Source organism: Ambystoma mexicanum, chromosome 11, assembly GCF_040938575.1.
Source record: "Ambystoma mexicanum isolate Mex_15411 chromosome 11, UKY_AmexF1_1, whole genome shotgun sequence".
In the NCBI taxonomy this organism is placed as follows: Eukaryota; Metazoa; Chordata; class Amphibia; order Caudata; family Ambystomatidae; genus Ambystoma; species Ambystoma mexicanum.
The window spans coordinates 825157036-825180781 of record NC_090934.1 but is presented as its reverse complement, the minus strand read 5'-3'; the positions used below and the strand labels follow the sequence as shown (position 1 = coordinate 825180781).

General features: G+C 46.3%; 18 non-coding genes across 18 annotated transcripts; all 18 read left to right on the top strand.

The window, feature by feature from the left end:
• The first annotated feature begins 247 nt into the window (after positions 1-247).
• TRNAN-GUU (transfer RNA asparagine (anticodon GUU)) lies at positions 248-321 on the top strand. The gene has a single exon. It is a non-coding gene; the product is annotated as a tRNA-Asn (tRNA).
• Positions 322-634: 313 nt separating this feature from the next.
• TRNAW-CCA (transfer RNA tryptophan (anticodon CCA)) lies at positions 635-706 on the top strand. The gene has a single exon. It is a non-coding gene; the product is annotated as a tRNA-Trp (tRNA).
• A 1790-nt stretch (positions 707-2496) lies between these two features.
• TRNAN-GUU (transfer RNA asparagine (anticodon GUU)) lies at positions 2497-2570 on the top strand. The gene has a single exon. It is a non-coding gene; the product is annotated as a tRNA-Asn (tRNA).
• Positions 2571-4755: 2185 nt separating this feature from the next.
• On the top strand, positions 4756-4829 carry TRNAN-GUU (transfer RNA asparagine (anticodon GUU)). The gene has a single exon. It is a non-coding gene; the product is annotated as a tRNA-Asn (tRNA).
• A 312-nt stretch (positions 4830-5141) lies between these two features.
• On the top strand, positions 5142-5213 carry TRNAW-CCA (transfer RNA tryptophan (anticodon CCA)). The gene has a single exon. It is a non-coding gene; the product is annotated as a tRNA-Trp (tRNA).
• A 1789-nt stretch (positions 5214-7002) lies between these two features.
• Positions 7003-7076, top strand: TRNAN-GUU (transfer RNA asparagine (anticodon GUU)). The gene has a single exon. It is a non-coding gene; the product is annotated as a tRNA-Asn (tRNA).
• Positions 7077-9252: 2176 nt separating this feature from the next.
• Positions 9253-9326, top strand: TRNAN-GUU (transfer RNA asparagine (anticodon GUU)). Its single transcript has one exon. It is a non-coding gene; the product is annotated as a tRNA-Asn (tRNA).
• A 313-nt stretch (positions 9327-9639) lies between these two features.
• Positions 9640-9711, top strand: TRNAW-CCA (transfer RNA tryptophan (anticodon CCA)). Its single transcript has one exon. It is a non-coding gene; the product is annotated as a tRNA-Trp (tRNA).
• Positions 9712-11501: 1790 nt separating this feature from the next.
• Positions 11502-11575, top strand: TRNAN-GUU (transfer RNA asparagine (anticodon GUU)). The gene has a single exon. It is a non-coding gene; the product is annotated as a tRNA-Asn (tRNA).
• A 2175-nt stretch (positions 11576-13750) lies between these two features.
• Positions 13751-13824, top strand: TRNAN-GUU (transfer RNA asparagine (anticodon GUU)). The gene has a single exon. It is a non-coding gene; the product is annotated as a tRNA-Asn (tRNA).
• A 313-nt stretch (positions 13825-14137) lies between these two features.
• On the top strand, positions 14138-14209 carry TRNAC-GCA (transfer RNA cysteine (anticodon GCA)). Its single transcript has one exon. It is a non-coding gene; the product is annotated as a tRNA-Cys (tRNA).
• Positions 14210-15999: 1790 nt separating this feature from the next.
• Positions 16000-16073, top strand: TRNAN-GUU (transfer RNA asparagine (anticodon GUU)). Its single transcript has one exon. It is a non-coding gene; the product is annotated as a tRNA-Asn (tRNA).
• A 313-nt stretch (positions 16074-16386) lies between these two features.
• On the top strand, positions 16387-16458 carry TRNAW-CCA (transfer RNA tryptophan (anticodon CCA)). Its single transcript has one exon. It is a non-coding gene; the product is annotated as a tRNA-Trp (tRNA).
• A 1789-nt stretch (positions 16459-18247) lies between these two features.
• On the top strand, positions 18248-18321 carry TRNAN-GUU (transfer RNA asparagine (anticodon GUU)). The gene has a single exon. It is a non-coding gene; the product is annotated as a tRNA-Asn (tRNA).
• A 313-nt stretch (positions 18322-18634) lies between these two features.
• Positions 18635-18706, top strand: TRNAW-CCA (transfer RNA tryptophan (anticodon CCA)). Its single transcript has one exon. It is a non-coding gene; the product is annotated as a tRNA-Trp (tRNA).
• Positions 18707-20496: 1790 nt separating this feature from the next.
• Positions 20497-20570, top strand: TRNAN-GUU (transfer RNA asparagine (anticodon GUU)). Its single transcript has one exon. It is a non-coding gene; the product is annotated as a tRNA-Asn (tRNA).
• A 313-nt stretch (positions 20571-20883) lies between these two features.
• Positions 20884-20955, top strand: TRNAW-CCA (transfer RNA tryptophan (anticodon CCA)). Its single transcript has one exon. It is a non-coding gene; the product is annotated as a tRNA-Trp (tRNA).
• Positions 20956-22744: 1789 nt separating this feature from the next.
• Positions 22745-22818, top strand: TRNAN-GUU (transfer RNA asparagine (anticodon GUU)). The gene has a single exon. It is a non-coding gene; the product is annotated as a tRNA-Asn (tRNA).
• The last annotated feature ends 928 nt before the right edge of the window (positions 22819-23746 follow it).

The window sequence follows — 23746 nt, the reverse complement described above, 5'->3', positions numbered from 1 at the left end:
AACACAAGTGCGCAACTGTGGCTTCCTCCTCATAGCAAGTTATGCCTACACAGAGGGCATTTGGTGCACTGTTGATGGGCTCTGTCCTCCACTAAATCCCCTGTGTTTGTGGATTAGGGGAGGTAGGGAAGTGCTTGATACCCTGATTTGCTGTGGGAAATAGAGCTATTTTAGAAATATTTTCAGGTTGCCTGGGAAGCATAAGCAAACAGCACACCAATCAGGCCCCAGTGTAAGCACTGCATGAGTCTCTGTGGCGCAATCGGTTAGCGCGTTCGGCTGTTAACCGAAAGGTTGGTGGTTCAAGCCCACCCAGGGACGATGCATTTTGGCTCAAAAATTCAGCATGACCAACTATGAACTTCTGTTTACCTCTCGCAGGTCTCGTCTGCTGACGTCCAAAAAATCCAATAAACTGTAAGCAATTCTTCTCGCTTGCTTTAGTTTTTCAAAACTTGCCATTCAATTCATAAACATCAAGACTTCATGGGAAGGGTTTGGCTGCAGCGCGTACTGATGCACAGAAGGAAGCTATCCTAGCCAGTCTACTTAAAGAAGCAATGAGGCTCTGCAGGTCCATGCACGTCTCCTACCTTTATTCTGTCATCAGACACACCAGGTGGATTGCCACAAGGACCTCGTGGCGCAATGGTAGCGCGTCTGACTCCAGATCAGAAGGTTTCGTGTTCAAATCACGTCGGGGGCATATTTGCTTTTCCCACTCTGAAATATAAAATTGCTCTTCAGTAATTCGTTATTTCAACCTGACTGCATCTTTGTGCTCTGGGCCTAGTTGTTCTGGCGTTTCGAATGTAAACTTTGCAGCAGGGAAGTATCATATTGACAGACACCCATGAAGGACATGGTCAACCTTTAAAGCAGGCCAATCTCTATGTTTTACTGGATGCAGCAGAAGTAGTTCCTCTTTACCATCTCTTCAAGTGGGCCTGACTGATGTGCTGTTTTGTGCACGCTACGTGGGCTTTGTAAAGCATACCTCTGCCATTTGCATGGCCTCCTAGCGCTGTCAATATTTTCGTGTAATCGCTGAATGCTGCACTGTCCTGGGAACTCTAGGTGTGACTAAAGGATATATGCTGGGGCCCCGAAAGGGGGTCGGCAGTCTAGTGGCAATGCCCATCACTTTGCAGTTTGGGTTTGTGAGTTCAGGTACCGGTCTGGTGTCGGAAACCTGTAAGCGCCCTCCCAATCAACTGTCGGTCCTGGATTGTGAGGATTTCCCCTTATACTGGTCTCAATAGACACATTTCCATTTTACTTTTTCACTCTCGCATTGGTTATTTCTCTCTCTCTCATAGATACATTATAGACAAGAGAGACATTGTCAGCGAGAGGGTTGCACAGCACCTTCCCCCATTTCCCTAAGTGCATTGCAAGGGGCTTTGGGAGGCGTGCACATTTGTCTGAAACACAAAGATCCACTGGCAATAAAAAGCGTAGGTCCCTAGTTTGCATTTCTTAGAATTTGAGGTGACACTCAGAGTTGTCTAGGGCGTGACTGTACCTTTCATAGGAGATGTGCTAATCCCCAAACCCTCTTCCTTTGTCCCAGTAATCTGTCCTAGGGCCTCTAGCAAGTTGTTTTCTGAAACAAAGCTTACCTGAACATCCTGTAAAATTGGTAACTTTTCAGTAGCAGTACAGTGCAGTATATAGCATTCCTGTTGCGCACAGCATCTAGATCCAAAAATTGCTTACTCTACCCCAGAAATTAGAATTCACCCAGTCAAACAGAGGGATCTATAAAGAGCATGGCAAGTAGTTAACATAAGCTACTTCCCCCAAGTTCTCTTGGTGCACTCTGCTGCCCTCTTTTAACAGAAGAATGCAACTGCAGGTCTTGCTTCTCAGCAAGGTACCTACATATAGAAACCTTGGTGCACTCTTGCTAAATCTGCTGGAATGTGTCTTCTATTGTGCCCAAGGTGGTTGTGTATTTGGGGACTCAGGGAAGCAAGGGAGCAGTCTAATGCACTGCAGTGCTAAGAGAGGCATGCCTTTTTCAGAAAAAAGTTCAGGTTTTCTGCCAATCAGAAAAAAATAGCAATGCAATCAGGCCAAAGGCAGAACACACATGCCAGTGAGTCTCTGTGGCGCAATTGGTTAGCGCGTTCGGCTGTTAACCGAAAAGACGCTGCTGTTTTTGGCACAAAGACACAGAGTGTTCCACTCAGTAAACCTGAGTCATTTCTCCAGTGTTCTCTGGGTTCAGCCTACTGTCCCCTTTTAACACAAGTGCGCAACTGTGGCTTTCTCCTCATAGCAAGTTATGCCTATACAGAGGACATTTGGTGCACTGTTGATGGGCTCTGTCCTCTACTAAATCCCCTGTGTTTGTGGATTAGGGGAGGTAGGGAAGTGCTTGATACCCTGATTTGCTGTGGGAAAAAGAGCTATTTTAGAAATATTTTCAGGTTGCCTGGGAAGCATAAGCAAACAGCACACCAATCAGGCCCCTGTGTAAGAACTGCATGAGTCTCTGTGGCGCAATCGGTTAGCACGTTCGGCTGTTAACCGAAAGGTTGGTGGTTCAAGCCCACCCAGGGACGATGCATTTTGGCTCAAAAATTCAGCAAAAATTCAGCATGACCAACTATGAACTTCTGTTTACCTCTCGCAGGTCTCGTCTGCTGACGTCCAAAAAATCCAATAAACTGCAAGCAATTCTTCTCGCTTGCTTTAGTTTTTCAAAACTTGCCATTCAATTCATAAACATCAAGACTTCATGGGAAGGGTTTGGCTGCAGCGTGTACTGATGCACAGAAGGAAGCTATCCTAGCCAGTCTACTTAAAGAAGCAATGAGGCTCTGCAGGTGCATGTACGTCTCCTACCTTTATTCTGTCATCAGACACACCAGGTGGATTGCCACAAGGACCTCGTGGCGCAATGGTAGCGCGTCCGACTCCAGTTCAGAAGGTTTCGTGTTCAAATCACGTCGGGGTCATACTTCCTTTTCCCACTCTGAAATACAAAATTGCTCTTCAGTATCTCGTTATTTCAACCTGACTGCATCTTTGTGCTCTGGGCCTAGTTGTTCTGGCGTTTCGAATGTAAACTTTGCAGCAGGGAAGTATCATATTGACAGACACCCATGAAGGACATGGTCAACCTTTAAAGCAGGCCAATCTCTATGTTTTACTGGATGCAGCAGAAGTAGTTCCTCTTTACCATCTCTTCAAGTGGGCCTGACTGATGTGCTGTTTTGTGCACGCTACGTGGGCTTTGTAAAGCATACCTCTGCCATTTGCATGGCCTCCTAGCGCTGTCAATATTTTCGTGTAATCGCTGAATGCTGCACTGTCCTGGGAACTCTAGGTGTGACTAAACGATATATGCTGGGGCCCCGAAAGGGGGTCGGCAGTCTAGTGGCAATGCCCATCACTTTGCAGTTTGGGTTTGTGAGTTCAGGTACCGGTCTGGTGTCGGAAACCTGTAAGCGCCCTCCCAATCAACTGTCGTCCTGGATTGTGAGGATTTCCCCTTATACTGGTCTCAGTAGACACATTTCCATTTTACTTTTTCACTCTCGCATTGCCTATTTCTCTCTCTCTCATAGATACATTATAGACAAGAGAGACATTGTCAGCGAGAGGGTTGCACAGCACCTTCCCCCATTTCCCTAAGTGCATTGCATGGGGCTCTGGGAGGCGTGCACATTTGTCTGAAACACAAAGATCCACTGGCAATAAAAAGCGTAGGTCCCTAGTTTGCATTTCTTAAAATTTGAAGTGACACTCAGAGTTGTCTCGGGCGTGACTGTACCTTTCATAGGAGATGTGCTAATCCCCAAACCCTCTTCCTTTGTCCCAGTAATCTGTCCTAGGGCCTCTAGCAAGTTGTTTTCTGAAACAAAGCTTACCTGAACATCCTGTAAAATTGGTAACTATTCAGTAGCAGTACAGTGCAGTATATAGCATTCCTGTTGCGCACAGCATCTAGATCCAAACATTGCTTACTCTACCCCAGAAATTAGAATTCACCCAGTCAAACAGAGGGATCTATAAAGAGCATGGCAAGTAGTTAACATAAGCTACTTCCCCCAAGTTCTCTTGGTGCACTCTGCTGCCCTCTTTTAACAGAAGAATGCAACTGCAGGTCTTGCTTCTCAGCAAGGTACCTACATATAGAATCCTTGGTGCACTCTTGCTAAATCTGCTGGAATGTGTCTTCTATTGTGCCCAAGGTGGTTGTGTATTTGGGGACTCAGGGAAGCAAGGGAGCAGTCTAATGCACTGCAGTGCTAAGAGAGGCATGCCTTTTTCAGAAAAAAGTTCAGGTTTTCTGCCAATCAGAAAAAAATAGCAATGCAATCAGGCCAAAGGCAGAACACACATGCCAGTGAGTCTCTGTGGCGCAATTGGTTAGCGCGTTCGGCTGTTAACCGAAAAGACGCTGCTGTTTTTGGCACAAAGACACAGAGTGTTCCACTCAGTAAACCTGAGTCATTTCTCCCGTGTTCTCTGGGTTCAGCCTACTGTCCCCTTTTAACACAAGTGCGCAACAGTGGCTTTCTCCTCATAGCAAGTTATGCCTATACAGAGGACATTTGGTGCACTGTTGATGGGCTCTGTCCTCTACTAAATCCCCTGTGTTTGTGGATTAGGGGAGGTAGGGAAGTGCTTGATACCCTGATTTGCTGTGGGAAAAAGAGCTATTTTAGAAATATTTTCAGGTTGCCTGGGAAGCATAAGCAAACAGCACACCAATCAGGCCCCTGTGTAAGAACTGCATGAGTCTCTGTGGCGCAATCGGTTAGCGCGTTCGGCTGTTAACCGAAAGGTTGGTGGTTCAAGCCCACCCAGGGACGATGCATTTTGGCTCAAAAATTCAGCATGACCAACTATGAACTTCTGTTTACCTCTCGCAGGTCTCGTCTGCTGACGTCCAAAAATCCAATAAACTGTAAGCAATTCTTCTCGCTTGCTTTAGTTTTTCAAAACTTGCCATTCAATTCATAAACATCAAGACTTCATGGGAAGGGTTTGGCTGCAGCGTGTACTGATGCACAGAAGGAAGCTATCCTAGCCAGTCTACTTAAAGAAGCAATGAGGCTCTGCAGGTGCATGTACGTCTCCTACCTTTATTCTGTCATCAGACACACCAGGTGGACTGCCACAAGGACCTTGTGGCGCAATGGTAGCGCGTCTGACTCCAGATCAGAAGGTTGCGTGTTCAAATCACGTCGGGGTCATACTTCCTTTTCCCACTCTGAAATACAAAATTGCTCTTCAGTATCTCGTTATTTCAACCTGACTGCATCTTTGTGCTCTGGGCCTAGTTGTTCTGGCGTTTCGAATGTAAGCTTTGCAGCAGGGAAGTATCATATTGACAGACACCCATGAAGGACATGGTCAACCTTTAAAGCAGGCCAATCTCTATGTTTTACTGGATGCAGCAGAAGTATTTCCTCTTTACCATCTCTTCAAGTGGGCCTGACTGATGTGCTGTTTTGTGCACGCTACGTGGGCTTTGTAAAGCATACCTCTGCCATTTGCATGGCCTCCTAGCGCTGTCAATATTTTCGTGTAATCGCTGAATGCTGCACTGTCCTGGGAAATCTAGGTGTGACTAAAGGATATATGCTGGGGCCTGAAAGGGGGTCGGCAGTCTAGTGGCAATGCCCATCACTTTGCAGTTTGGGTTTGTGAGTTCAGGTACCGGTCTGGTGTCGGAAACCTGTAAGCGCCCTCCCAATCAACTGTCGGTCCTGGATTGTGAGGATTTCCCCTTATACTGGTCTCAGTAGACACATTTCCATTTTACTTTTTCACTCTCGCATTGCCTATTTCTCTCTCTCTCATAGATACATTATAGACAAGAGAGACATTGTCAGCGAGAGGGTTGCACAGCACCTTCCCCCATTTCCCTAAGTGCATTGCATGGGGCTCTGGGAGGCGTGCACATTTGTCTGAAACACAAAGATCCACTGGCAATAAAAAGCGTAGGTCCCTAGTTTGCATTTCTTAAAATTTGAAGTGACGCTCAGAGTTGTCTCGGGCGTGACTGTACCTTTCATAGGAGATGTGCTAATCCCCAAACCCTCTTCCTTTGTCCCAGTAATCTGTCCTAGGGCCTCTAGCAAGTTGTTTTCTGAAACAAAGCTTACCTGAACATCCTGTAAAATTGGTAACTATTCAGTAGCAGTACAGTGCAGTATATAGCATTCCTGTTGCGCACAGCATCTAGATCCAAACATTGCTTACTCTACCCCAGAAATTAGAATTCACCCAGTCAAACAGAGGGATCTATAAAGAGCATGGCAAGTAGTTAACATAAGCTACTTCCCCCAAGTTCTTTTGGTGCACTCTGCTGCCCTCTTTTAACAGAAGAATGCAACTGCAGGTCTTGCTTCTCAGCAAGGTACCTACATATAGAATCCTTGGTGCACTCTTGCTAAATCTGCTGGAATGTGTCTTCTATTGTGCCCAAGGTGGTTGTGTATTTGGGGACTCAGGGAAGCAAGGGAGCAGTCTAATGCACTGCAGTGCTAAGAGAGGCATGCCTTTTTCAGAAAAAAGTTCAGGTTTTCTGCCAATCAGAAAGAAAAAGCAATGCAATCAGGCCAAAGGCAGAACACACATGCCAGTGAGTCTCTGTGGCGCAATTGGTTAGCGCGTTCGGCTGTTAACCAAAAAGACGCTGCTGTTTTTGGCACAAAGACACAGAGTGTTCCACTCAGTAAACCTGAGTCATTTCTCCCGTGTTCTCTGGGTTCAGCCTACTGTCCCCTTTTAACACAAGTGCGCAACAGTGGCTTTCTCCTCATAGCAAGTTATGCCTATACAGAGGACATTTGGTGCACTGTTGATGGGCTCTGTCCTCTACTAAATCCCCTGTGTTTGTGGATTAGGGGAGGTAGGGAAGTGCTTGATACCCTGATTTGCTGTGGGAAAAAGAGCTATTTTAGAAATATTTTCAGGTTGCCTGGGAAGCATAAGCAAACAGCACACCAATCAGGCCCCTGTGTAAGAACTGCATGAGTCTCTGTGGCGCAATCGGTTAGCGCGTTCGGCTGTTAACCGAAAGGTTGGTGGTTCAAGCCCACCCAGGGACGATGCATTTTGGCTCAAAAATTCAGCATGACCAACTATGAACTTCTGTTTACCTCTCGCAGGTCTCGTCTGCTGACGTCCAAAAAATCCAATAAACTGTAAGCAATTCTTCTCGCTTGCTTTAGTTTTTCAAAACTTGCCATTCAATTCATAAACATCAAGACTTCATGGGAAGGGTTTGGCTGCAGCGTGTACTGATGCACAGAAGGAAGCTATCCTAGCCAGTCTACTTAAAGAAGCAATGAGGCTCTGCAGGTCCATGTACGTCTCCTACCTTTACTCTGTCATCAGACACACCAGGTGGATTGCCACAAGGACCTCGTGGCGCAATGGTAGCGCGTCTGACTCAAGATCAGAAGGTTTCGTGTTCAAATCACGTCGGGGGCATATTTGCTTTTCCCACTCTGAAATATAAAATTGCTCTTCAGTATCTCGTTATTTCAACCTGACTGCATCTTTGTGCTCTGGGCCTAGTTGTTCTGGCGTTTCGAATGTAAGCTTTGCAGCAGGGAAGTATCATATTGACAGACACCCATGAAGGACATGGTCAACCTTTAAAGCAGGCCAATCTCTATGTTTTACTGGATGCAGCAGAAGTATTTCCTCTTTACCATCTCTTCAAGTGGGCCTGACTGATGTGCTGTTTTGTGCACGCTACGTGGGCTTTGTAAAGCATACCTCTGCCATTTGCATGGCCTCCTAGCGCTGTCAATATTTTCGTGTAATCGCTGAATGCTGCACTGTCCTGGGAACTCTAGGTGTGACTAAAGGATATATTTTGGGGCCCCGAAAGGGGGTCGGCAGTCTAGTGGCAATGCCCATCACTTTGCAGTTTGGGTTTGTGAGTTCAGGTACCGGGCTGGTGTCGGAAACCTGTAAGCGCCCTCCCAATCAACTGTCGGTCCTGGATTGTGAGGATTTCCCCTTATACTGGTCTCAGTAGACACATTTCCATTTTACTTTTTCGCTCTCGCATTGCCTATTTCTCTCTCTCTCATAGTTACATTATAGACAAGAGAGACATTGTCAGCGAGAGGGCTTCACAGCACCTTCCCCCCTTTCCCTAAGTGCATTGCAAGGGGCTCTGGGAGGCGTGCACATTTGTCTGAACACAAAGATCCGCTGGCAATAAAAAGCGTAGGTCCCTAGTTTGCATTTCTTAGAATTTGAGGTGACACTCAAGAGTTGTCTCGGGCGTGACTGTACCTTTCATAGGAGATGTGCTAATCCCCAAACCCTCTTCCTTTGTCCCAGTAATCTGTCTTAGTGCCTCTAGCAAGTTGTTTTCTGAAACAAAGCTTACCTGAACATCCTGTAAAATTGGTAACTTTTCAGTAGCAGTACAGTGCAGTATATAGCATTCCTGTTGCGCACAGCATCTAGATCCAAAAATTGCTTACTCTAAACCCAGAAATTAGAATTCACCCAGTCAAACAGAGGGATCTATAAAGAGCATGGCAAGTAGTTAACATAAGCTACTTCCCCCAAGTTCTCTTGGTGAACTCTGCTGCCCTCTTTTAACAGAAGAATGCAACTGCAGGTCTTGCTTCTCAGCAAGGTACCTACATATAGAATCCTTGGTGCACTCTTGCTAAATCTGCTGGAATGTGTCTTCTATTGTGCCCAAGGTGGTTGTGTATTTGGGGACTCAGGGAAGCAAGGGAGCAGTCTAATGCACTGCAGTGCTAAGAGAGGCATGCCTTTTTCAGAAAAAAGTTCAGGTTTTCTGCCAATCAGAAAAAAATAGCAATGCAATCAGGCCAAAGGCAGAACACACATGCCAGTGAGTCTCTGTGGCGCAATTGGTTAGCGCGTTCGGCTGTTAACCGAAAAGACGCTGCTGTTTTGGGCACAAAGACACAGAGTGTTCCACTCAGTAAACCTGAGTCATTTCTCCCGTGTTCTCTGGGTTCAGCCTACTGTCCCCTTTTAACACAAGTGCGCAACTGTGGCTTTCTCCTCATAGCAAGTTATGCCTACACAGAGGACATTTGGTGCACTGTTGATGGGCTCTGTCCTCTACTAAATCCCCTGTGTTTGTGGATTAGGGGAGGTAGGGAAGTGCTTGATACCCTGATTTGCTGTGGGAAATAGAGCTATTTTAGAAATATTTTCAGGTTGCCTGGGAAGCATAAGCAAACAGCACACCAATTAGGCCCCAGTGTAAGCACTGCATGAGTCTCTGTGGCGCAATCGGTTAGCGCGTTCGGCTGTTAACCGAAAGGTTGGTGGTTCAAGCCAACCCAGGGACGATGCATTTTGGCTCAAAAATTCAGCATGACCAACTATGAACTTCTGTTTACCTCTCGCAGGTCTCGTCTGCTGACGTCCAAAAAATCCAATAAACTGTAAGCAATTCTTCTCGCTTGCTTTAGTTTTTCAAAACTTGCCATTCAATTCATAAACATCAAGACTTCATGGGAAGGGTTTGGCTGCAGCGTGTACTGATGCACAGAAGGAAGCTATCCTAGCCAGTCTACTTAAAGAAGCAATGAGGCTCTGCAGGTCCATGCACGTCTCCTACCTTTATTCTGTCATCAGACATACCAGGTGGATTTCCACAAGGACCTCGTGGCGCAATGGTAGCGCGTCTGACTCCAGATCAGAAGGTTTCGTGTTCAAATCACGTCGGGGGCATATTTGCTTTTCCCACTCTGAAATATAAAATTGCTCTTCAGTAATTCGTTATTTCAACCTGACTGCATCTTTGTGCTCTGGGCCTAGTTGTTCTGGCGTTTCGAATGTAAGCTTTGCAGCAGGGAAGTATCATATTGACAGACACCCATGAAGGACATGGTCAAGCTTTAAAGCAGGCCAATCTCTATGTTTTACTGGATGCAGCAGAAGTATTTCCTCTTTACCATCTCTTCAAGTGGGCCTGACTGATGTGCTGTTGTGTGCACGCTACGTGGGCTTTGTAAAGCATACCTCTGCCATTTGCATGGCCTCCTAGCGCTGTCAATATTTTCGTGTAATCGCTGAATGCTGCACTGTCCTGGGAACTCTAGGTGTGACCAAACGATATATGCTGGGGCCCCGAAAGGGGGTCGGCAGTCTAGTGGCAATGCCCATAACTTTGCAGTTTGGGTTTGTGAGTTCAGGTACCGGTCTGGTGTCAGAAAACTGTAAGCGCCCTCCCAATCAACTGTCAGTCCTGGATTGTGAGGATTTCCCCTTATACTGGTCTCAGTAGACACATTTCCATTTTACTTTTTCACTCTCGCATTGCCTATTTCTCTCTCTCTCATAGATACATTATAGACAAGAGAGACATTGTCAGCGAGAGGGTTGCACAGCACCTTCCCCCATTTCGCTAAGTGCATTGCATGGGGCTCTGGGAGGCGTGCACATTTGTCTGAAACACAAAAATCCACTGGCAATAAAAGGCGTAGGACCCCAGTTCGCATTTCTTAGAATTTGAGGAGGCACTCAGAGTTGTCTCGGGCGTGACTGTACCTTTCATAGGAGATGTGCTAATCCCCAAACCCTCTTCCTTTGTCCCAGTAATCTGTCCTAGGGCCTCTAGCAAGTTGTTTTCTGAAACAAAGCTTACCTGAACATCCTGTAAAATTGGTAACTTTTCAGTAGCAGTACAGTGCAGTATATAGCATTCCTGTTGCGCACAGCATCTAGATCCAAAAATTGCTTACTCTACCCCAGAAATTAGAATTCACCCAGTCAAACAGAGGGATCTATAAAGATCATGGCAAGTAGTTAACATAAGCTACTTCCCCCAAGTTCTCTTGGTGCACTCTGCTGCCCTCTTTTAACAGAAGAATGCAACTGCAGGTCTTGCTTCTCAGCAAGGTACCTACATATAGAAACCTTGGTGCACTCTTGCTAAATCTGCTGGAATGTGTCTTCTATTGTGCCCAAGGTGGTTGTGTATTTGGGGACTCAGGGAAGCAAGGGAGCAGTCTAATGCACTGCAGTGCTAAGAGAGGCATGCCTTTTTCAGAAAAAAGTTCAGGTTTTCTGCCAATCAGAAAAAAATAGCAATGCAATCAGGCCAAAGGCAGAACACACATGCCAGTGAGTCTCTGTGGCACAATTGGTTAGCGCGTTCGGCTGTTAACCGAAAAGACGCTGCTGTTTTTGGCACAAAGACACAGAGTGTTCCACTCAGTAAACCTGAGTCATTTCTCCCGTGTTCTCTGGGTTCAGCCTACTGTCCCCTTTTAACACAAGTGCGCAACTGTGGCTTTCTCCTCATAGCAAGTTATGCCTACACAGAGGACATTTGGTGCACTGTTGATGGGCTCTGTCCTCTACTAAATCCCCTGTGTTTGTGGATTAGGGGAGGTAGGGAAGTGCTTGATACCCTGATTTGCTGTGGGAAATAGAGCTATTTTAGAAATATTTTCAGGTTGCCTGGGAAGCATAAGCAAACAGCACACCAATCAGGCCCCTGTGTAAGAACTGCATGAGTCTCTGTGGCGCAATCGGTTAGCGCGTTCGGCTGTTAACCGAAAGGTTGGTGGTTCAAGCCCACCCAGGGACGGTGCATTTTGGCTCAAAAATTCAGCATGACCAACTATGAACTTCTGTTTACCTCTCGCAGGTCTCGTCTGCTGACGTCCAAAAAATCCAATAAACTGTAAGCAATTCTTCTCGCTTGCTTTAGTTTTTCAAAACTTGCCATTCAATTCATAAACATCAAGACTTCATGGGAAGGGTTTGGCTGCAGCGTGTACTGATGCACAGAAGGAAGCTATCCTAGCCAGTCTACTTAAAGAAGCAATGAGGCTCTGCAGGTCCATGCACGTCTCCTACCTTTATTCTGTCATCAGACATACCAGGTGGATTTCCACAAGGACCTCGTGGCGCAATGGTAGCGCATCTGACTCTAGATCAGAAGGTTGCGTGTTCATATCACGTCGGGGTCATACTTCCTTTTCCCACTCTGAAATACAAAATTGCTCTTCAGTATCTCGTTATTTCAACCTGACTGCATCTTTGTGCTCTGGGCCTAGTTGTTCTGGCGTTTCGAATGTAAACTTTGCAGCAGGGAAGTATCATATTGACAGACACCCATGAAGGACATGGTCAACCTTTAAAGCAGGCCAATCTCTATGTTTTACTGGATGCAGCAGAAGTATTTCCTCTTTACCATCTCTTCAAGTGGGCCTGACTGATGTGCTGTTTTGTGCACGCTACGTGGGCTTTGTAAAGCATACCTCTGCCATTTGCATGGCCTCCTAGCGCTGTCAATATTTTCGTGTAATCGCTGAATGCTGCACTGTCCTGGGAACTCTAGGTGTGACTAAAGGATATATGTTGGGGCCCCGAAAGGGGGTCGGCAGTCTAGTGGCAATGGGCATCACTTTGCAGTTTGGGTTTGTGAGTTCAGGTACCGGTCTGGTGTCGGAAACCTGTAAGCGCCCTCCCAATCAACTGTCGGTCCTGGATTGTGAGGATTTCCCCTTATACTGGTCTCAGTAGACACATTTCCATTTTACTTTTTCACTCTCGCATTGCCTATTTCTCTCTCTCTCATAGTTACATTATAGACAAGAGAGACATTGTCAGCGAGAGGGCTTCACAGCACCTTCCCCCCTTTCCCTAAGTGCATTGCAAGGGGCTCTGGGAGGCGTGCACATTTGTCTGAAACACAAAGATCCACTGGCAATAAAAAGCGTAGGTCCCTAGTTTGCATTTCTTAGAATTTGAGGTGACACTCAGAGTTGTCTCGGGCGTGACTGTACCTTTCATAGGAGATGTGCTAATCCCCAAACCCTCTTCCTTTGTCCCAGTAATCTGTCTTAGTGCCTCTAGCAAGTTGTTTTCTGAAACAAAGCTTACCTGAACATCCTGTAAAATTGGTAACTTTTCAGTAGCAGTACAGTGCAGTATATAGCATTCCTGTTGCGCACAGCATCTAGATCCAAAAATTGCTTACTCTACCCCAGAAATTAGAATTCACCCAGTCAAACAGAGGGATCTATAAAGAGCATGGCAAGTAGTTAACATAAACTACTTCCCCCAAGTTCTCTTGGTGCACTCTGCTGCCCTCTTTTAACAGAAGAATGCAACTGCAGGTCTTGCTTCTCAGCAAGGTACCTACATATAGAATCCTTGGTGCACTCTTGCTAAATCTGCTGGAATGTGTCTTCTATTGTGCCCAAGGTGGTTTTGTATTTGGGGACTCAGGGAAGCAAGGGAGCAGTCTAATGCACTGCAGTGCTAAGAGAGGCATGCCTTTTTCAGAAAAAAGTTCAGGTTTTCTGCCAATCAGAAAAAAATAGCAATGCAATCAGGCCAAAGGCAGAACACACATGCCAGTGAGTCTCTGTGGCACAATTGGTTAGCGCGTTCGGCTGTTAACCGAAAAGACGCTGCTGTTTTTGGCACAAAGACACAGAGTGTTCCACTCAGTAAACCTGAGTCATTTCTCCCGTGTTCTCTGGGTTCAGCCTACTGTCCCCTTTTAACACAAGTGCGCAACTGTGGTTTTCTCCTCATAGCAAGTTATGCCTACACAGAGGACATTTGGTGCACTGTTAATGGGCTCTGTCCTCTACTAAATCCCCTGTGTTTGTGGATTAGGGGAGGTAGGGAAGTGCTTGATACCCTGATTTGCTGTGGGAAATAGAGCTATTTTAGAAATATTTTCAGGTTGCCTGGGAAGCATAAGCAAACAGCACACCAATCAGGCCCCTGTGTAAGAACTGCATGAGTCTCTGTGGCGCAATCGGTTAGCGCGTTCGGCTGTTAACCGAAAGGTTGGTGGTTCAAGCCCACCCAGGGACGGTGCATTTTGGCTCAAAAATTCAGCGTGACCAACTATGGACTTCTGTTTACCTCTCGCAGGTCTCGTCTGCTGACGTCCAAAAAATCCAATAAACTGCAAGCAATTCTTCTCGCTTGCTTTAGTTTTTCAAAACTTGCCATTCAATTCATAAACATCAAGACTTCATGGGAAGGGTTTGGCTGCAGCGTGTACTGATGCACAGAAGGAAGCTATCCTAGCCAGTCTACTTAAAGAAGCAATGAGGCTCTGCAGGTTCATGCACGTCTCCTACCTTTATTCTGTCATCAGACACACCAGGTGGATTGCCACAAGGACCTCGTGGCGCAATGGTAGCGCGTCTGACTGCAGATCAGAAGGTTGTGTGTTCAAATCACGTCGGGGTCATACTTCCTTTTCCCACTCTGAAATACAAAATTGCTCTTCAGTATCTCGTTAATTCAACCTGACTGCATCTTTGTGCTCTGGGCCTAGTTGTTCTGGCGTTTCGAATGTAAGCTTTGCAGCAGGGAAGTATCATATTGACAGACACCCATGAAGGACATGGTCAACCTTTAAAGCAGGCCAATCTCTATGTTTTACTGGATGCAGCAGAAGTATTTCCTCTTTACCATCTCTTCAAGTGGGCCTGACTGATGTGCTGTTTTGTGCACGCTACGTGGGCTTTGTAAAGCATACCTCTGCCATTTGCATGGCCTCCTAGCGCTGTCAATATTTTCGTGTAATCGCTGAATGCTGCACTGTCCTGGGAAATCTAGGTGTGACTAAAGGATATATGCTGGGGCCCCGAAAGGGGGTCGGCAGTCTAGTGGCAATGCCCATCACTTTGCAGTTTGGGTTTGTGAGTTCAGGTACCGGTCTGGTGTCGGAAAACTGTAAGCGCCCTCCCAATCAACTGTCGGTCCTGGATTGTGAGGATTTCCCCTTATACTGGTCTCAGTAGACACATTTCCATTTTACTTTTTCACTCTCGCATTGCCTATTTCTCTCTCTCTCATAGATACATTATAGACAAGAGAGACATTGTCAGCGAGAGGGCTTCACAGCACCTTCCCCCCTTTCCCTAAGTGCATTGCAAGGGGCTCTGGGAGGCGTGCACATTTGTCTGAAACACAAAGATCCACTGGCAATAAAAAGCGTAGGTCCCTAGTTTGCATTTCTTAAAATTTGAAGTGACACTCAGAGTTGTCTCGGGCGTGACTATACCTTTCATAGGAGATGTGCTAATCCCCAAACCCTCTTCCTTTGTCCCAGTAATCTGTTTTAGTGCCTCTAGCAAGTTGTTTTCTGAAACAAAGCTTACCTGAACATCCTGTAAAATTGGTAACTATTCAGTAGCAGTACAGTGCAGTATATAGCATTCCTGTTGCGCACAGCATCTAGATCCAAAAATTGCTTACTCTACCCCAGAAATTAGAATTCACCCAGTCAAACAGAGGGATCTATAAAGAGCATGGCAAGTAGTTAACATAAGCTACTTCCCCCAAGTTCTCTTGGTGCACTCTGCTGCCCTCTTTTAACAGAAGAATGCAACTGCAGGTCTTGCTTCTCAGCAAGGTACCTACATATAGAATCCTTGGTGCACTCTTGCTAAATCTGCTGGAATGTGTCTTCTATTGTGCCCAAGGTGGTTGTGTATTTGGGGACTCAGGGAAGCAAGGGAGCAGTCTAATGCACTGCAGTGCTAAGAGAGGCATGCCTTTTTCAGAAAAAAGTTCAGGTTTTCTGCCAATCAGAAAAAAATAGCAATGCAATCAGGCCAAAGGCAGAACACACATGCCAGTGAGTCTCTGTGGCACAATTGGTTAGCGCGTTCGGCTGTTAACCGAAAAGACGCTGCTGTTTTTGGCACAAAGACACAGAGTGTTCCACTCAGTAAACCTGAGTCATTTCTCCCGTGTTCTCTGGGTTCAGCCTACTGTCCCCTTTTAACACAAGTGCGCAACTGTGGCTTTCTCCTCATAGCAAGTTATGCCTACACAGAGGACATTTGGTGCACTGTTGATGGGCTCTGTCCTCTACTAAATCCCCTGTGTTTGTGGATTAGGGGAGGTAGGGAAGTGCTTGATACCCTGATTTGCTGTGGGAAATAGAGCTATTTTAGAAATATTTTCAGGTTGCCTGGGAAGCATAAGCAAACAGCACACCAATCAGGCCCCTGTGTAAGAACTGCATGAGTCTCTGTGGCGCAATCGGTTAGCGCGTTCGGCTGTTAACCGAAAGGTTGGTGGTTCAAGCCCACCCAGGGACGGTGCATTTTGGCTCAAAAATTCAGCGTGACCAACTATGGACTTCTGTTTACCTCTCGCAGGTCTCGTCTGCTGACGTCCAAAAAATCCAATAAACTGTAAGCAATTCTTCTCGCTTGCTTTAGTTTTTCAAAACTTGCCATTCAATTCATAAACATCAAGACTTCATGGGAAGGGTTTGGCTGCAGCGTGTACTGATGCACAGAAGGAAGCTATCCTAGCCAGTCTACTTAAAGAAGCAATGAGGCTCTGCAGGTGCATGTACGTCTCCTACCTTTATTCTGTCATCAGACACACCAGGTGGACTGCCACAAGGACCTCGTGGCGCAATGGTAGCGCGTCTGACTCCAGATCAGAAGGTTGTGTGTTCAAATCACGTCGGGGTCATACTTCCTTTTCCCACTCTGAAATACAAAATTGCTCTTCAGTATCTCGTTATTTCAACCTGACTGCATCTTTGTGCTCTGGGCCTAGTTGTTCTGGCGTTTCGAATGTAAACTTTGCACCAGGGAAGTATCATATTGACAGACACCCATGAAGGACATGGTCAAGCTTTAAAGCAGGCCAATCTCTATGTTTTACTGGATGCAGCAGAAGTATTTCCTCTTTACCATCTCTTCAAGTGGGCCTGACTGATGTGCTGTTTTGTGCACGCTACGTGGGCTTTGTAAAGCATACCTCTGCCATTTGCATGGCCTCCTAGCGCTGTCAATATTTTCGTGTAATCGCTGAATGCTGCACTGTCCTGGGAACTCTAGGTGTGACTAAAGGATATATGCTGGGGCCCCGAAAGGGGGTCGGCAGTCTAGTGGCAATGGGCATCACTTTGCAGTTTGGGTTTGTGAGTACAGGTACCGGTCTGGTGTCGGAAACCTGTAAGCGCCCTCCCAATCAACTGTCGGTCCTGGATTGTGAGGATTTCCCCTTATAGTGGTCTCAGTAGACACATTTCCATTTTACTTTTTCACTCTCGCATTGCCTATTTCTCTCTCTCTCATAGATACATTATAGACAAGAGGGACATTGTCAGCGAGAGGGTTGCACAGCACCTTCCCCCATTTCCCTAAGTGCATTGCATGGGGCTCTGGGAGGCGTGCACATTTGTCTGAAACACAAAGATCCACTGGCATTAAAAGGCGTAGGACCCCAGTTCGCATTTCTTAGAATTTGAGGAGGCACTCAGAGTTGTCTCGGGCATGACTGTACCTTTCATAGGAGATGTGCTAATCCCCAAACCCTCTTCCTTGTCCCAGTAATCTGTCCTAGGGCCTCTAGCAAGTTGTTTTCTGAAACAAAGCTTACCTGAACAATCTGTAAAATTGGTAACTTTTCAGTAGCAGTACAGTGCAGTATATAGCATTCCTGTTGCGCACAGCATCTAGATCCAAAAATTGCTTACTCTACCCCAGAAATTAGAATTCACCCAGTCAAACAGAGGGATCTATAAAGATCATGGCAAGTAGTTAACATAAGCTACTTCCCCCAAGTTCTCTTGGTGCACTCTGCTGCCCTCTTTTAACAGAAGAATGCAACTGCAGGTCTTGCTTCTCAGCAAGGTACCTACATATAGAAACCTTGGTGCACTCTTGCTAAATCTGCTGGAATGTGTCTTCTATTGTGCCCAAGGTGGTTGTGTATTTGGGGACTCAGGGAAGCAAGGGAGCAGTCTAATGCACTGCAGTGCTAAGAGAGGCATGCCTTTTTCAGAAAAAAGTTCAGGTTTTCTGCCAATCAGAAAAAAATAGCAATGCAATCAGGCCAAAGGCAGAACACACATGCCAGTGAGTCTCTGTGGCACAATTGGTTAGCGCGTTCGGCTGTTAACCGAAAAGACGCTGCTGTTTTTGGCACAAAGACACAGAGTGTTCCACTCAGTAAACCTGAGTCATTTCTCCCGTGTTCTCTGGGTTCAGCCTACTGTCCCCTTTTAACACAAGTGCGCAACTGTGGCTTCCTCCTCATAGCAAGTTATGCCTACACAGAGGGCATTTGGTGCACTGTTGATGGGCTCTGTCCTCCACTAAATCCCCTGTGTTTGTGGATTAGGGGAGGTAGGGAAGTGCTTGATACCCTGATTTGCTGTGGGAAATAGAGCTATTTTAGAAATATTTTCAGGTTGCCTGGGAAGCATAAGCAAACAGCACACCAATCAGGCCCCAGTGTAAGCACTGCATGAGTCTCTGTGGCGCAATCGGTTAGCGCGTTCGGCTGTTAACCGAAAGGTTGGTGGTTCAAGCCCACCCAGGGACGATGCATTTTGGCTCAAAAATTCAGCATGACCAACTATGAACTTCTGTTTACCTCTCGCAGGTCTCGTCTGCTGACGTCCAAAAAATCCAATAAACTGTAAGCAATTCTTCTCGCTTGCTTTAGTTTTTCAAAACTTGCCATTCAATTCATAAACATCAAGACTTCATGGGAAGGGTTTGGCTGCAGCGCGTACTGATGCACAGAAGGAAGCTATCCTAGCCAGTCTACTTAAAGAAGCAATGAGGCTCTGCAGGTCCATGCACGTCTCCTACCTTTATTCTGTCATCAGACACACCAGGTGGATTGCCACAAGGACCTCGTGGCGCAATGGTAGCGCGTCTGACTCCAGATCAGAAGGTTTCGTGTTCAAATCACGTCGGGGGCATATTTGCTTTTCCCACTCTGAAATATAAAATTGCTCTTCAGTAATTCGTTATTTCAACCTGACTGCATCTTTGTGCTCTGGGCCTAGTTGTTCTGGCGTTTCGAATGTAAACTTTGCAGCAGGGAAGTATCATATTGACAGACACCCATGAAGGACATGGTCAACCTTTAAAGCAGGCCAATCTCTATGTTTTACTGGATGCAGCAGAAGTAGTTCCTCTTTACCATCTCTTCAAGTGGGCCTGACTGATGTGCTGTTTTGTGCACGCTACGTGGGCTTTGTAAAGCATACCTCTGCCATTTGCATGGCCTCCTAGCGCTGTCAATATTTTCGTGTAATCGCTGAATGCTGCACTGTCCTGGGAACTCTAGGTGTGACTAAAGGATATATGCTGGGGCCCCGAAAGGGGGTCGGCAGTCTAGTGGCAATGCCCATCACTTTGCAGTTTGGGTTTGTGAGTTCAGGTACCGGTCTGGTGTCGGAAACCTGTAAGCGCCCTCCCAATCAACTGTCGGTCCTGGATTGTGAGGATTTCCCCTTATACTGGTCTCAATAGACACATTTCCATTTTACTTTTTCACTCTCGCATTGCCTATTTCTCTCTCTCTCATAGATACATTATAGACAAGAGAGACATTGTCAGCGAGAGGGTTGCACAGCACCTTCCCCCATTTCCCTAAGTGCATTGCAAGGGGCTTTGGGAGGCGTGCACATTTGTCTGAAACACAAAGATCCACTGGCAATAAAAAGCGTAGGTCCCTAGTTTGCATTTCTTAGAATTTGAGGTGACACTCAGAGTTGTCTAGGGCGTGACTGTACCTTTCATAGGAGATGTGCTAATCCCCAAACCCTCTTCCTTTGTCCCAGTAATCTGTCCTAGGGCCTCTAGCAAGTTGTTTTCTGAAACAAAGCTTACCTGAACATCCTGTAAAATTGGTAACTTTTCAGTAGCAGTACAGTGCAGTATATAGCATTCCTGTTGCGCACAGCATCTAGATCCAAAAATTGCTTACTCTACCCCAGAAATTAGAATTCACCCAGTCAAACAGAGGGATCTATAAAGAGCATGGCAAGTAGTTAACATAAGCTACTTCCCCCAAGTTCTCTTGGTGCACTCTGCTGCCCTCTTTTAACAGAAGAATGCAACTGCAGGTCTTGCTTCTCAGCAAGGTACCTACATATAGAAACCTTGGTGCACTCTTGCTAAATCTGCTGGAATGTGTCTTCTATTGTGCCCAAGGTGGTTGTGTATTTGGGGACTCAGGGAAGCAAGGGAGCAGTCTAATGCACTGCAGTGCTAAGAGAGGCATGCCTTTTTCAGAAAAAAGTTCAGGTTTTCTGCCAATCAGAAAAAAATAGCAATGCAATCAGGCCAAAGGCAGAACACACATGCCAGTGAGTCTCTGTGGCGCAATTGGTTAGCGCGTTCGGCTGTTAACCGAAAAGACGCAGCTGTTTTTGGCACAAAGACACAGAGTGTTCCACTCAGTAAACCTGAGTCATTTCTCCCGTGTTCTCTGGGTTCAGCCTACTGTCCCCTTTTAACACAAGTGCGCAACTGTGGCTTTCTCCTCATAGCAAGTTATGCCTATACAGAGGACATTTGGTGCACTGTTGATGGGCTCTGTCCTCTACTAAATCCCCTGTGTTTGTGGATTAGGGGAGGTAGGGAAGTGCTTGATACCCTGATTTGCTGTGGGAAAAAGAGCTATTTTAGAAATATTTTCAGGTTGCCTGGGAAGCATAAGCAAACAGCACACCAATCAGGCCCCTGTGTAAGAACTGCATGAGTCTCTGTGGCGCAATCGGTTAGCACGTTCGGCTGTTAACCGAAAGGTTGGTGGTTCAAGCCCACCCAGGGACGATGCATTTTGGCTCAAAAATTCAGCATGACCAACTATGAACTTCTGTTTACCTCTCGCAGGTCTCGTCTGCTGACGTCCAAAAAATCCAATAAACTGCAAGCAATTCTTCTCGCTTGCTTTAGTTTTTCAAAACTTGCCATTCAATTCATAAACATCAAGACTTCATGGGAAGGGTTTGGCTGCAGCGTGTACTGATGCACAGAAGGAAGCTATCCTAGCCAGTCTACTTAAAGAAGCAATGAGGCTCTGCAGGTGCATGTACGTCTCCTACCTTTATTCTGTCATCAGACACACCAGGTGGACTGCCACAAGGACCTTGTGGCGCAATGGTAGCGCGTCTGACTCCAGATCAGAAGGTTGCGTGTTCAAATCACGTCGGGGTCATACTTCCTTTTCCCACTCTGAAATACAAAATTGCTCTTCAGTATCTCGTTATTTCAACCTGACTGCATCTTTGTGCTCTGGGCCTAGTTGTTCTGGCGTTTCGAATGTAAGCTTTGCAGCAGGGAAGTATCATATTGACAGACACCCATGAAGGACATGGTCAACCTTTAAAGCAGGCCAATCTCTATGTTTTACTGGATGCAGCAGAAGTATTTCCTCTTTACCATCTCTTCAGGTGGGCCTGACTGATGTGCTGTTTTGTGCACGCTACGTGGGCTTTGTAAAGCATACCTCTGCCATTTGCATGGCCTCCTAGCGCTGTCAATATTTTCGTGTAATCGCTGAATGCTGCACTGTCCTGGGAAATCTAGGTGTGACTAAAGGATATATGCTGGGGCCTGAAAGGGGGTCGGCAGTCTAGTGGCAATGCCCATCACTTTGCAGTTTGGGTTTGTGAGTTCAGGTACCGGTCTGGTGTCGGAAACCTGTAAGCGCCCTCCCAATCAACTGTCGGTCCTGGATTGTGAGGATTTCCCCTTATACTGGTCTCAGTAGACACATTTCCATTTTACTTTTTCACTCTCGCATTGCCTATTTCTCTCTCTCTCATAGATACATTATAGACAAGAGAGACATTGTCAGCGAGAGGGTTGCACAGCACCTTCCCCCATTTCCCTAAGTGCATTGCATGGGGCTCTGGGAGGCGTGCACATTTGTCTGAAACACAAAGATCCACTGGCAATAAAAAGCGTAGGTCCCTAGTTTGCATTTCTTAAAATTTGAAGTGACGCTCAGAGTTGTCTCGGGCGTGACTGTACCTTTCATAGGAGATGTGCTAATCCCCAAACCCTCTTCCTTTGTCCCAGTAATCTGTCCTAGGGCCTCTAGCAAGTTGTTTTCTGAAACAAAGCTTACCTGAACATCCTGTAAAATTGGTAACTATTCAGTAGCAGTACAGTGCAGTATATAGCATTCCTGTTGCGCACAGCATCTAGATCCAAACATTGCTTACTCTACCCCAGAAATTAGAATTCACCCAGTCAAACAGAGGGATCTATAAAGAGCATGGCAAGTAGTTAACATAAGCTACTTCCCCCAAGTTCTTTTGGTGCACTCTGCTGCCCTCTTTTAACAGAAGAATGCAACTGCAGGTCTTGCTTCTCAGCAAGGTACCTACATATAGAATCCTTGGTGCACTCTTGCTAAATCTGCTGGAATGTGTCTTCTATTGTGCCCAAGGTGGTTGTGTATTTGGGGACTCAGGGAAGCAAGGGAGCAGTCTAATGCACTGCAGTGCTAAGAGAGGCATGCCTTTTTCAGAAAAAAGTTCAGGTTTTCTGCCAATCAGAAAGAAATAGCAATGCAATCAGGCCAAAGGCAGAACACACATGCCAGTGAGTCTCTGTGGCGCAATTGGTTAGCGCGTTCGGCTGTTAACCGAAAAGACGCTGCTGTTTTTGGCACAAAGACACAGAGTGTTCCACTCAGTAAACCTGAGTCATTTCTCCCGTGTTCTCTGGGTTCAGCCTACTGTCCCCTTTTAACACAAGTGCGCAACAGTGGCTTTCTCCTCATAGCAAGTTATGCCTATACAGAGGACATTTGGTGCACTGTTGATGGGCTCTGTCCTCTACTAAATCCCCTGTGTTTGTGGATTAGGGGAGGTAGGGAAGTGCTTGATACCCTGATTTGCTGTGGGAAAAAGAGCTATTTTAGAAATATTTTCAGGTTGCCTGGGAAGCATAAGCAAACAGCACACCAATCAGGCCCCTGTGTAAGAACTGCATGAGTCTCTGTGGCGCAATCGGTTAGCGCGTTCGGCTGTTAACCGAAAGGTTGGTGGTTCAAGCCCACCCAGGGACGATGCATTTTGGCTCAAAAATTCAGCATGACCAACTATGAACTTCTGTTTACCTCTCGCAGGTCTCGTCTGCTGACGTCCAAAAAATCCAATAAACTGTAAGCAATTCTTCTCGCTTGCTTTAGTTTTTCAAAACTTGCCATTCAATTCATAAACATCAAGACTTCATGGGAAGGGTTTGGCTGCAGCGTGTACTGATGCACAGAAGGAAGCTATCCTAGCCAGTCTACTTAAAGAAGCAATGAGGCTCTGCAGGTCCATGTACGTCTCCTACCTTTACTCTGTCATCAGACACACCAGGTGGATTGCCACAAGGACCTCGTGGCGCAATGGTAGCGCGTCTGACTCAAGATCAGAAGGTTTCGTGTTCAAATCACGTCGGGGGCATATTTGCTTTTCCCACTCTGAAATATAAAATTGCTCTTCAGTATCTCGTTATTTCAACCTGACTGCATCTTTGTGCTCTGGGCCTAGTTGTTCTGGCGTTTCGAATGTAAGCTTTGCAGCAGGGAAGTATCATATTGACAGACACCCATGAAGGACATGGTCAACCTTTAAAGCAGGCCAATCTCTATGTTTTACTGGATGCAGCAGAAGTATTTCCTCTTTACCATCTCTTCAAGTGGGCCTGACTGATGTGCTGTTTTGTGCACGCTACGTGGGCTTTGTAAAGCATACCTCTGCCATTTGCATGGCCTCCTAGCGCTGTCAATATTTTCGTGTAATCGCTGAATGCTGCACTGTCCTGGGAACTCTAGGTGTGACTAAAGGATATATTTTGGGGCCCCGAAAGGGGGTCGGCAGTCTAGTGGCAATGCCCATCACTTTGCAGTTTGGGTTTGTGAGTTCAGGTACCGGGCTGGTGTCGGAAACCTGTAAGCGCCCTCCCAATCAACTGTCGGTCCTGGATTGTGAGGATTTCCCCTTATA